This window comes from Pinus tabuliformis, chromosome 7 (genome assembly GCF_031772625.1).
Source record: "Pinus tabuliformis cultivar Carrire ecotype Pingquan chromosome 7, CPIR1, whole genome shotgun sequence".
NCBI lineage: Eukaryota > Viridiplantae > Streptophyta > Pinopsida > Pinales > Pinaceae > Pinus > Pinus tabuliformis.
Genome location: NC_142293.1, coordinates 1,742,604,930 through 1,742,619,225, shown reverse-complemented (window position 1 = coordinate 1,742,619,225; position 14,296 = coordinate 1,742,604,930).

Sequence of the window (14,296 nt, the reverse complement as noted above, 5' to 3'; positions counted from 1 at the left end):
TCTCGCTACCAATATGATATGATCCATGGGCCTCTGACTACCGATTTGCAATTTGCGATATCGGCGATTGATAGATTGCAGGTTTCATTGCCTTCCATTGTTGTTATTCCATAAATGCCCCGATTGCGATTTGCGATGGGCCTGACCCTTAGCCATTTTTTCTTTTTTCTTTTATTTCAAAGGGCAGCTTCAGTCTGCTCTAATTTATGATCCAGGAGTCCATTTTTGGACTTCCACCTATCATTGGAAAGCTTGTTCTAAACACTATGTAATGGAGATGGTTTGATTTACCTTTGAATGATTTTGTGGCCAGGAAGGTCGCTTCAAACTTCACTACTCTTTGGAAACTTTGATTAACTGAAAAATCATAATGCAGTGAGTGACAACATTGGCTCCAAATGGGGACTATGCCTTGCTGGAAAGGTGTTGAGAATCTCCAAACCAATAGCCTTCCTTCCATTGGGCATGGATTCATTCTAAACAAATGATAATTATGTAAAAATGGACTTTTCAACATAAACTGAAAAAAATTCATATAAAAATTACAATACACACATCGGTATTTACATTTAGTGCAATATAGGTGCCACTAGTTTTGGAAATAAATTTTGAGGAACTGTCCATTTATCGATAGTTCCAGAGATTCATCGTCCAGATTTTCAAGCATGTACATGTTATTTCCTCTTTATTTTGCAATATTGAAAGGGTCGAACCATAGCGGATCGAATTTTCTGTGCTTTCCTTTTTCTTTCCGTCGGACGTCCCAGTGAAGAACTAAATATCCTAGTTGAAGAGGTCGATCCTTGGCCTTCTTGTCAAACAGAGATTTCATCTTTTGTTGGTAATTTGACAATTTGGCTCCCACCTATTTTCTGTTCTCATGAAGCTCAACCAGCTGATTTATCCTTCGTGCCAAGGCACTTGGCTCTTCCTCAACTTCTTGTAGTAACTTCACCACTGACATCGCTAATTGGATTGGGAAGACTACATCCTTACTATACACTAGCTCAAAAGGCGATTTCCTCGTGGATCGTTTAGGAGTTACCCAGTTGGCCCATAGGGAAAAATTCAGTTGGGAGTCCAAGTTCCTCTGATTCTTGGCGATGGTCTTCTTCAGCACCCTCACCACAGTTCTGTTTGTGGACTTAACCAAGCCATTACCTTAAGGATAGTAGGTAGTGGAGTGCCTAATAATGATATTGAATTTCTAGCAGAAGCTAATGAACTTGGAAGATTTGAAGACCTGAGCATTATCAATGATAATCTTGAAGGGACAACCAAAGCGAGATAGTATATTCTCCTCCATAAATTTGATTACCACTGAGTCTATAGCATTTATGGCTGGGATGGCTTCTACCCACTTGGTGAAATACCCTGTGGCCATCAATATCCAAATGTGTTGGCCACTAGACGATGGGTTTATTTCTCTTATGAAATCTAGTACCCATTGTCTGAAATGTTCTTCCACATGTACTAGAATCAGGGGGAAAGTTGAAAGATTTTTCCTCTCAGCAAACAGTTGGCACTTCTGTCATGACCTAACCAGGGAATAAACATTCCCAAATAGTGTAGGCCAGTAGAATCTTGCCTTGATGATTTTATGTGATGTGGTCTTCCAGCTGTAGTGACCTCCAAAAACTCCTCCGTGAAAATCCTCAATCACTTTATGGGTTTTTCCCTCCACCAAACATAACAGCAATACCCCCACTGGGTCCTTTCAGTAGAGTAGTCCATTGGATATGATATATTTTTGTGCTTGCAATCTCAGAGTTTGGTATTTGGATTTATCCAACCCCATTGGGAACCTCAAGAATAAGAGATAATGAACTATGTTCTTATACCAGGGTGATCCCTCATATTTAGCATAAATCTTCTGCTCAGATGTTTTAATCCCACTCTAATGATCCTCTTGTCTACCTTCCTCTGTTATCAGGTTTATCCCTAAAGCTAGGCAACTTGATTCAGATAAAACCTTGGCCAACCACTGGCCTTTTATGAGACTAGTAGGCTCTGTGTCTAGCTCATATTCTTGTATTTTTTCTATCCACCTACCCATTTTTCCTTCACTATCTCCCTACACCAAGATGCCCTTGACTGTTGTCATTGGGACAAATGTTGTGATTTTTTATTGTAGTACATACATACGAAATGCGTTCAAAGCCTTGACTAGTGCATAGGCATGTTTCTCCAAGATGTTATATTTAAGCTCAGCATCTCTCAGGACTTGTTTGAAGAAGGCGATGCGTTTTTCATAACCATATTTAATTTTCCGTAGCAGCACTATGACAATAGTATGTTGGGAATCAAAAGAGAAGATATAGAAGGGCGCTGAATAGTCGAGGCTAAATAGTACTGGGGCTTCAACCAAAGCTTATTTAATTCTCATGAAAGAATATCGGGGGGCAGGGCTCCACTTGAATTCATTTTCCTTCTTCAGCATGTCCATAATACCCTTGACTATTTTTTCATAGTTGGGTATGAACCTCCTCAAGAAATTTATTCTCCCCAAAAAAGCTTGGACCTCTTTCTTATTCCTAGGTAGACGAATATGGCTGATGGCTTCGACTCATTTAGGATCGATCTTCACACCTTCCTACACTACTATGTGTCCTAGTAGCTTCCCTTCACTTAGGGCGAACTGAGATTTCTTAGGATTCAAAGAAAGACCACATCTCCTGCATTTCTCAAAGGTGAGATTTAAGTGGAGGATGTGCTCTTCATTAGTCTTAAAAAAGATTATGATATCATCTAAATAAACCACCACAAATTTGTCTTTCTCTCCTACGAAAGCTATGTCCATGGCTCTCTGAAATGTGGCCCCTGCATTAATAAGACCAAAAGGCATGTGAGCGTACATGAATGTTCCCCACGGGGTGGTGAAAGAAGTCTTCTTGTAATCATCAGGGTGAACTGCTACTTGGTTGTAACCAAAGATCCCATCCATCATGCACATTCTGACTGCACCGACCACCTTCTGTAATATGTGATCCATCTTAGGCAATGGGTAGTTTTCTTTCAGCGACGTCCTATTTAGATCCCAAAAATATAAACACATCCTTATTTCTTTGTTCTTTTTCTAGACAGGGACTAAGTTGGCCACCCACTCAAAGTACCTTAAGGGAACTATGATCTTTTCCTGTAGCATCTTTCTCACTTCTTTTTTAATGGAGGGGAGTAAGAGTGGATTTATCTGCCTGAGTTTCTACTTGCATGGTTTCATTCCACCCTTTAAAGGACTCTTATGTTGTATGATGTTAGTATCAAAGGCTTTCAAATCTTCATAAGGCCAAGCAAAAACATCATTGTAGATTTTGAATAGATTTAAGTACCTTTGTTTGTATTGCAAGGGGATTCATTTCAACATCCTGATCATCTCGAGTTCCTCCTCTGAACCGATATTGCAATCATCCACTTGATCTTCTATTTCCGGCGCCATGGGTTTGGGGTTATGTCAATTTTATTAAAAATCCTTTCCAGTGGGACTAACCCAAAAGGGATGGTATTCCCTTTTAGTTGCAAACTTTCACACCCATCCATTGTGTCTTTCAATGAAGTGGCTCCTTGATCTGCTTCCTCTTCTTCTTAATCGATGGTGGAGTGGGTGAACTCCCCAATGACTTCTATGAATATTTTCACGTGCTCGTCACCCTCGAATACCTGCCAGTGCTTGACATTATCAGGTATTGAGGTATTGTATCTCACTTGTAACTCATATCTAAGGAGAGAATTTTGAGGGGGCCTAAAACTGCTTCCAGCTACAACAAGGGAGTCATCCATTATGTTTCCTTCTCTGGGAAAAAAATTGATATTAAAGGCCAGGAAGAAGTTATCAATCAGATCCCACACCTCATTCTGGTAAGTCCTCAGTCTGGGGTGTTTGGCCTAGCACTAATTTATGATCTTCCTTACCACCATCTCAGAGTCTCCATATACCATTAGGAATTCAATATTAATATTGTTTGTCATTTGTAACCCAAAGAACAATGCTTCATACTCTACCATGTTTTTGGTTGCCTCAAACTCCAACTTGAATGAGAGGGGTATCAGGCTGCCCTCTGAAGATACCAACAATATACTAGCTCCATTTTCCTCTTTTGAGTTTGCTCCGTCAAAGTACAAATCCATATATTGTTTTCATTTGTGTGCTAGTGTTTTGATTGCCTTGCTAGATGTACTAATGTTTCCTCTAAGATGGTCTCGCCTTCTTCTAGGAATAGGCAGGAGAGGTCACTTTCCTTCCCATGTACTAAGGAGTTTTCTAAGCCTTTAGTTGGGGTCATAGTTTTTACAAACCTAGACTCTCTCTACAACCTCCTTTGCTCACCTCCAAAAGTGGGAATAGTGGCATAAGTCAGATCTAACTTGATAGATCCCCCCACCTTGGAACCCCAAGATCTAGATAGGAGCATGCCGAACCGAGGGGGAATGTCTACCACTACTATATCCATTACCATGCTCTTCATAGGGATCTAAGCTAGGTTTACCACTAGATCCTTTATCATTCCTAAGAATTTGACGTTGTTAGAGTCAAAGGAATATAGGTCCTTGTAGGGCCTAGTGATCTGCAAGCCCAACTATTCCATCACTGCTAATGGCATGAGGTTGTGTGAAGCTCTGGAGTCCAACATGCAATTATGCACTATAAGGTCATGGATTACCATGGTCACGTAGATGGGTGTAGTAGAAGTGTTATAGATATTTTTGGGCCCTACAACCCCAAGAATAAATATCCATAAACTAAGGGCTCCTAAGTCCCTAAAATTGTTGTTCCAACCCCTAAAGGGACAAGGTCAACTGATTACAGCTTCTCCCAGAAGTTATCCATGAAAAACTGCTCAGAATGGGTCAAATCAGGATCAGTGCACTTGCTCCATGGTCAAGGTGCACTGCAACCCACCTAAATACACTATGGGGGTGCGTTGCAATGCAAAAAGCCCTTCTAGGGGGTGCGCTGAGCGAGAAAGAGACAAATGGCAGTGTCATCTTGCAAGGTGGAAAAGCATGGAATCTTCCATAACTTTCTCCTGTGACACTTGCCTCTCTGAATTCGACCAAGGATGAGTAAGAGATGCTCAATCTCCAAGTGGAAGCAAGGACTATCAGTGGGAGGACACTAATCAAAAACACAAAGCTGACTCATCCCCCTTACAGATATCTATATATGGATCCCTCATCCCAGAGATCCAGAGGTTGGAATTTGGCATCTTGTAAGGAATTGTTGTTAGTTTCTTGAGGTGATATCAGTGTATGTTGGGTGATCTAAGCTTTGTATGAGGTGAAAAGAGGGCTTTTCTTGTCAAGAGGATGATGCTGGGTCAGAACAGCTGGTTGTAACTCTCTTGACTCTACTTTGATTATCAATAAAGCTATTCTTGTTTTCTTCCATATTCTTGTGTAATTCATGTTTTATGCATTTGTATGGTTAATCTATATCTGACCCTAGATTATTTATGATAGTGGATCCATGTTCTTGCATAGTTTTGTGCTACTGTGATCTTGCAGGTACTCTGGGAAGCTGGGTGTACGAGAGGGCAAGCAGTGAAAGACTGTAAGAAGAGAGAAGAACTGAACAAGGAGTCAAGCAAAAGTCAGAGGTTGGCCTCCTTATTCTTCTTTCATCTATCTATTATAAAAGAAACCAAAGTAGACTTTTTTCTGTTGTTTCTAAGGCAGCTACCACACCTTAGTGGGATAGAGCAGTTCTATATAGACACTTTTCCCTATAACAAAATGGCGACTCCGCTGGGGATCGAATAGATTGTTTGTTCATTTACTTTTGTTTGCTTTATAAACACACAGACGGAGCCTGAAGCTAAGCCAGCTAGCCTTCGAACTGCATTCGTTTTACGAATGCAAAGTAGATCAACGCTACTTCAGTCAATCTCTGGGTTTGTTTATAACTTGAACATTTGATCTACAAGCTCTCTACTTGCCCTTTGTGGTGGCCTTAGTAGCCTCATTTAGATCTACCCCTGATTGTCAAGTTACTGATCATCATTTTCACGGCCAAAAACCCTGAACTGAACTGCAAATTGTGACCCGGAGCCTGTTCAAAGTCTCGTCTCTGGACCAGCGCACCCTCTGTTCTGAGAAACTACATTTCAGCGCACTTCCCGAGTGAGGAACCTGCGCTGCAATCCAGTTTCCCTGTGTTACAGGTGCGCTGATCAGATTGGACTTTGCCACTGGATGTTGGTTTCTGGATTCACTCCTTTCAGTTCTATTCTTGAATTTTGCAGCCTATGATCAGTAAACCTCTGTTTGAAACCCTTTTCCTTGATGATATTCCACCTCTAATGTGCAAAGAACTGTCAGTGTTTTGAATGTATTTTAGTCATTTTAAGTTCTCATTTGTAAAACGTAACATAATCGAGCTGTCGTTATTTGATTTGAAAGTGTCGTAACTATCGTTTTCAGCCATAGACAGCAATCCTCCTATTTGGTAGTCGATTATATGATTTACTGTTGCATATGATTTGAATTGGTGTAATTTTTAAAGTGTCGAAAAGCAATATTTCCTTTCAAAATCGTTGAGTGTCTCTTTACCCTCGCTTATTTTTGGAAAGAAAATTGTTAAATTGTTGTCTCTTTCAAAGTAATTCAAATTTGCACATTAAACTTTCTTTTTATCATCTATATATTAAGAAAGTCGAAAAAATACATGCATGTGCATTTGCATTTAGACAATCTAATTGGTTTGATTTAGGAAAAGTGCATATAGTGTGTGCTCTTTGCTATTTGTTGAAAGAAATCTGACTATCTTTCCTTAGTAGCTAGGATTTTCATGGCATAAAGAAGATAAAACGTTTGTTTATCATCTTAGATTGCATTTTAGGAATTGTATCTATACATCACGCGGTGAACCCAAAAGGAAAATTTCATAAACAAGATCAACTCTAAAATAAATTGAATGAATCTAACAACGATTTGGAACTTAACGCAACATCTAGAGGTCTAGGATAGAGACATGTTCTGGCATCGTAAAACGTGGTAATTATCGCTTTCACTGTTGGTTGGGTGATTCCTCCACTTTGAGACGACAAGTGCCAATACGGACTTGTGCTCCCACGTACCGTCGAGTATATTTGGGAGACCACTATAGGCTTTATCCTTTATCCTTAGGAAGCCGTGTCTGTCGCCTTATCAATCGTAATGCACCGAACACAGCATTCGGGAAGATTGACTGTCGTACTGTAAAACGTATTCTGCAGTTTTGCGATTGGTTTGGTAAACCCTCTACCTAGATCTCCAGAGCAGTCCCTTTCGTTCCTTTTCAGACTCTTTAACAGAAAAGGTCCATCTGAGCACTTGTCACTTCAGGCTCATTAAAAATAGAAGCAGACTAGAGTCATCTTTTGTTTTTTCTCGACTCTTTAAAATTGAAAAAACAAGTTGTGTCAAAGCGTCTAAAATTCATTTAATTTGGAAATATACTTCCCCTTTGATTCTTTAGTTGATCGAGTAATCCGCAATCATGGAAGAAAGTTAATTGAAACCCCGTCGTTTGTGGAGGCTGACGAGTCAACCATCTTTGTCCCTAGAATCAAAACTATTGCGGACAAAACGAACTCGTTTAACCAGTTCCAAATCTCCTGGTAAAGTTAGAACAGGTGTTCCAACGACATCAGAGGTTCCGGTTACTCCAAACATTTCTGGTATCCCTGCCTTTACGGAAGAAGTTCAGCAGCCACCGAGGGACAGTAGCACTGATCCTAGTTTGAGGGTAAGCACTTGTGTTACTGAACCAGTTTCATCTGTAACCGGTTCAGAGAGTGTTGTTCCCAGAACATCTGTCGCTGCGGATTCCATACCTTCTTCGGCACCAGAAATATTTTACGGACCTGACGGTCTACCTCTTCCACCTGGTTTGATTGCTATAGAAGAGATAGTAGAGGATCCTCCATCAAGTACTCCATCGCAATTTGGAGTCGGGATCACTCTGTATCCTTCTTCATCGGAAATTAGTCTACCGCTATCGGAAGCTCCTGTAGAATCGCTAGGTAATCTTTTGGATAGACTAGAAATGTTTGAACAACCGTCAACATCTAGGACTGTATCATCCGATACAGCGACGGCAGAACTCCCTGCTTTCACTCCAACAATGTTCGCCGGCATACCATCTGTCCCAACTAGCTCTCAATCGCTAGAGGAAGCCCAGTCAAGGGCTGTTTCGACAGTATGGTCTGTTCCTGTTTGTTCATCCAGAGTAGTATCCGGAAACTCTTATGTTGGGTCTCAACAAATTGATCTTTCAAGATGTCAATTTGGGCAGTCCGCTCCTCAAGGACAAATGATTCCTTTGAGTACCGGGTTACCACCGTATGGGGGGCAGTATGCCCTTTCATTATCTCCTCCAGGAGGACAACCATACGGGAGTTCACAACAAAATCTAGGTTATGCTGGAATTACATCTAGCGGTTGGGTACCGACACTACCTCAACAACCAAGCGTTGTATATTCGATGCAACAATGTTTACCTATGTCAAACATACCAACTACACCGGCTATTGTGACAGTGTCACAAGTACAAACACTACCTGTTGTATGCCAACCTCAATCTCAGGTTGTAATGCAACAACCGTTTGACCCTGCAACTCAACCACAATCGCCGACTGGTGGGATGACACAGGCCAGAACGGGTACAATTACCCCTCACCTTGGTCAAATGGTTAGTATCGGACAACAGCACATGGTATCACAACCATGGCTGGTGCAATACCAACAACCACAATTTCAACAAGTATACCAAGGATCTGAGCAACAAATCTTTGCAAATAGTGGGCAACCGTATATTCAAAATGGTCAAAACCAACCATTTTATAGTGGTTATGCCCACCAACCTTACCAGAGTTACCAGCATCAAATGCATTATGCTGGTATGCAAAGACCCACTGCTCAGGCAATTCCGTTTTATCTTGAGTATGCCTCGCCCAACCTAAATCAACAGTTACCATTCGTGGCAACTTTAGAGTTACCAGATCTAAACCGGTTAACAAACGATCCAATCGCTTACGCCCCTTGGTGGCCTGTGATTCCACATAAACTTCCATCAGATATTCCTAAATTTAATGGAAATCCGGGTGAAGATCCATCGAATCATGTGATGACCTTTCATCTATGGTGTTCATCGAACACTCTAAACGATGATTCGATTAGGCTTCGCCTTTTTCAGAGGACTTTAACTGGTCCGGCGGCAAAATGGTATATCGAATTTCCCAGAGCTTCGTTTGACAACTTCAGTACCCTAGCAATGACCTTTTTAACCCATTTTCAGTTACCAATCAGGTACGAAACAGGAACAGAACTCCTTACCAATTTCAAGCAAACGACGGCCACTCACATATCTGATCATATTCATGAGTGGCGACGTCGTCGTAGAATGGTAAAAACATATGTTCCTGATCAGCTTTTAGTTGAATGGTTTATTAAGTCTTTGTTGCCTTCTATTACAGAAGATGTGGCAAAAGGGGGAGTCGTCACAGAAGAGCAAGTTATTGCTCGTGCACAGTATCTAGACTTGATTTACACTCAGTCTGGCACGCTCTACGATAAAATACCGGATGCGCCTAGACCAAAATTTTCTGTTCCTCTGCATCCTAAATCGAACAATGACTCTCATGCCGGCAATGGCGTGATTGGCACAACAAACACGAAATCAACAAGGGCCACATCAAAAAAGGCCCGTAAGAATTCTAGTCCAAATGCAGATGAACTTCTTGCCTTGAAAGTAAATGTCGTCTCTTCAGACAAAGGCAAAGAAACCAAGCAACCAGGAGGCAAGAAGAACAACAGAGGGAAGAAGAAGAAACAGGGATCATCATCACTTGAAAAATATTTTGAAAACCCGCCTAGAAGTAGGAAACCAAAAAATCCATGCTTTATATGCGATGAAGATCACTGGACACAAAATTGTCCACACAGAGCTGAGCTTAAAAAATTCTTCAAGGATTCAAAAACCTCAGCAGTGTTAACTGATCCATTTCCGAATCCAGGAACAAATCTGGTTGCTAATGAAAATGCTTCCCCGTCCCAAGTGCTGATGTTGTCGATTTCGAAACATCAAAACAATGCTTTGATATCAACAAGGAACAAAGATTATGGAAATCCACAGATGTCGAACAACAAGGATAAAGATCAACCTAGTAGTTCGACAACAACTTCAACAGAAGTTGCACCACCCATAATTCTGGAGCTGACAATAAAACCGCCAAAGGGAGTAGTACACAAATCGACGTTTAATCCTCGTGCAAGAGCAGCACAACATTATAATATAGTGGAAGATTTGGCCCAATCGCCATCCGCTATGTCGACTCTTGAGGTACTACAAAATTGCCCATCCCAAAAGCAGGCTTTATTATCAGCAATCGGTGGGATAGACCCAAAGGATTCCAATCTTGTATCCTTTAACCATGAAGGATACGATCCACAGTTACCAGCTCAACTAGCTTTCCTTATTCAAGTGAAAGCCCTCAACAAAACTGTTCATCGAACAATTATTGATGAGGGGGCATCCACATGTATTATGTCGATGAGTTGCTAGAAAACTTTGGGATCTCCAACCTTGTCGAGATCATCGACGACAATAAAAGCATTCGATGGACGAACATATACCCCATATGGTATTTTAAGTAACTTGCAAGTTGAACTACGAGGGAAAACAATAAAAATAGATGTCGAAGTGATCGACGGAAACCTCGATTACAACATCCTACTAGGCAGGCCATGGATATATGCCATGGCTACCGTTGTATCGACCTATTTTAGGAAGATTGCATTTCCTTTTCAAGGAAGAACTACAATCATCGATCAACAAACTTTCCTCCCTAATGGTTCCCAAGTTACGGGAAGCATTCCAATGATCCATGGAAGCAGCCATTCGCTTCAAAATATCGGAGTAGGCCTACTAAAAGACCCTGTATTAATGGGTACTTTCGCCCTCCCGCCTCCAATCAATCTGGCGGAAGTTGCGTCCGTAGGAACCTGCAATATGATTTCTTCGATTCAAAAGATCTCAGAAAACGATATGAACATGGATCATACAATGGTATTGCCTCCAAGCCCAATAGAGATATTGTAGCAATCAATGTTTCTAGCATGGAAGGCAAACCCAAATCAACGCTCCTCAAGCGTTTGGATAGATAGGTCTGGACAATATGGCACCCCTTTAGATCCTTGGTCAAGAGTGTATAACACCGACGAAGGGATCCTTCAATCGATGGAAATTGAAGAGGGGCCATGGAAAGATTACCACCATCGTTCCCTTCTTCCAGATTGTGAAGAAGATACTCCGAATGACCTTCATCATCCTTCAGTTTTTGATTTTCTATCGAATACTGTAAACACGGTGGATTCCGAGCGAAACTTGTCCAACATTGAAGAGACAACGGCCATCAATATCTCGACCAAAACAAATATTGTAGAGAATATTTATGTTGGAAAAGGTTGTTCTCCTTCAGAGCTGGAAATATATAATGCTCTTTTTCGCGAATTTAGAGATGTCTTTGCTTGGTCATATGATGAAATGCCAGGCATTGACTCGAGCATCGTTGAACACGAGATAAAGATGTACCCCGATGTCAAACCAGTACGACAACGGCTCCGGCAGGTGCACCCCAAGAAAGCCGCCGCCATTAAATCTGAAGTTGAAAAACTTCTTCATGCTGGTTTCATTTACCCAGTTCCTCTAACCAATTGGGTATCGAACATTGTTCCTGTTATGAAAAAACAAGGAACAATAAGAGTGTGCGTCGATTATAGGGATGTAAATCAAGCTTGTCCGAAAGACAACTATCCTACACCTTTTATCGACCAGATAATTGATGAATGCGCCGGATGTGAAATCTTTTCATTTATGGATGGATTCTCCGGGTATAATCAAATAAATATCCGCCCACAGGACCAGTCAAAGACTGCATTTATTTGTCCGTGGGGCACATTCGCGTATCGAAAATTACCCTTTGGTTTAAAGAACGCAGGGGCAACATTCCAGAGGGCAATGAATTACGCCTTCCATGACATCAAAAACATCGTTCAACCATATCTCGACGATCGTCCGGCTCATTCGCGAAAGCGGACTCATCATCCGCAGCACTTAAGAGCGATATTTCTACGTTGCCGACACTACAAAATACGACTCAATCCGCACAAATGTGTGTTCTGTGTCAGTTCTGGTCATTTACTCGGCTTTGTAGTCTCGAAGGACGGGATTCGTCTCGACCCATGTAAGGTTCAGGCAATAATAAATTTGCCTCCACCTTCGAATTTGCTTCAGATACAGAAACTACAAGGGAAAGCAAACTTTCTGAGGAGGTTCATACCAAATTACGCCGAACTTGCTAAAGGTTATACACGTCTATTGAAAAAGGAGGTGCCCTTTGATTGGGATCAGGTTGCGCAAGCTTCCTTTGATGCTTTGAAAGAAGCTCTGATAAAAGCATCATTAATGTACGCACCGACTATCAAAAAGACTTTAACCTGTATCTAGCTGCAACAGATACAACCATAGCCATGGTTTTAGTTCAAGAGGACAACGGAATAGAACATCCTATTTATTATTTAAGTAGAAACTTAAATGATACAGAGAGAAAATATTCTTATGTTGAAAAGCTTGCGTTAGCAGCAGTTCAAGCGATACAGAGGTTTCGACATTACGTCCTCTTTCGAAAAACTACCATTCTGTCAAATTGCAACCCCATGACTTACATATTGTCGCGACAATTGCTGGGGGGAAAATATTCAAAATGGATAGAAATTCTACAAGAGTTTGATCTGGAATTTGTAAAATCCAAATCAAAGAAAGCCCTTGTTTTCGCGGAATTATTATGTGATCTCCCATCGTCGTCCAACGATGAAACATCGGAAGATACAATCGTGGATGAATCTTTGTTTCTGATATCTTCAAGCAATCCGTGGTATGGAGATATAATAATCTATCTCCAAACCCAAAAATATAGGCCTAATACCTCGAGATCTGAACAAAAGCGTATCAGATACCAATCCAAAGACTACATGATCGTCGGTAATACACTTTACCGTCGTGGTGTCGATACAGTTCTAAGGAGGTGCCTCACTCATGAGGAGGCCGAAAAAGTCCTGAATGATTGTCATTCAGGCGCATGTGGTGGACATCAATCAGGTTACGCAACAGCACAGAAAATTTTGCGAACAGGATACTTCTGGCCAACAATGTTTAAAGATTGCATAACTGCGGTCAGAAGTTGCCATAACTGTCAAATTTTCAATAGCAAAACCAGAAAACCACCTGCATCTCTACAGCCAATAGTTGTTGTTGGGCCTTTCGCCAAATGGGGCATCGATTTCATGACATGTAACCCCACCTCGACCGGGGGGCATGGGTACATAATAGTCGCGGTTGACTATTTTACCAAATGGGCCGAGGCGATGCCTACATTAAATAACACTGGTGAAACAGCTGCCCTTTTCTTTTTCAATCATGTAGTCGCCCGATTCGGCGTCCCACAGGCCATAGTCACAGATCATGGATCGCATTTTCGCAATCACATGATGGTCGAATTAGCTGCCAAATTAGGGTTGTCACACGACAACTCTTCTCCATATTATCCGCAAGCCAACGGACAAGTTGAAGCAATCAACAAAGTCCTGAAACGCATGCTGCAAAGGATGATTGGAACTCACAAAAGGAGTTGGCACCTGATCCTGTACTCAGCTTTGTGGGCATACCGAACATCAGTAAGAAACGCGACCGGGTTCACACCTTTCCAACTAGTGTATGGCCTGGAAGCAATCTTGCCGATTCAATGTGAAATCTCGTCCCTCAAACTCGCAATCGATCTTCTCCCCGGAACTTCAGAAGAAGAGGCTCGTTTCTTGGAACTAATCCAATTGGATGAAACCCGTCGTGACGCCGCTTTGGCTAACGAAGCTCATAAGAAACAAGTCAAAGCGCAGTTCGACAAAAATGTCAAACCCCGCGTCTTCTCAGAAGGAGATTTGGTCTTGCTGTATGACCAAGAATCCGATAAATTGGGAGCAGGCAAATTCGAGTCTTTATGGATAGGCCCATATATTGTTAAGCGAGTATTAGCAAAAGGTGCCTACGAGTTAATGGATTATGACGGGATTCCACTGGCACAACCTCGCAACGGGTTGTACCTTAAGCGTTACTATGCGTGATTCAGTATAGTAACCTATCTGCTTTTGTTATATTTTTGTTTTCGCTAAAGTATTTGTTTTGGTCAAGTAATCCACTTTTACATTTATTGCAGATGTCGAACCCATCGGAGTCATGGGTTGGATATGCTGATGGAGCAAGTCG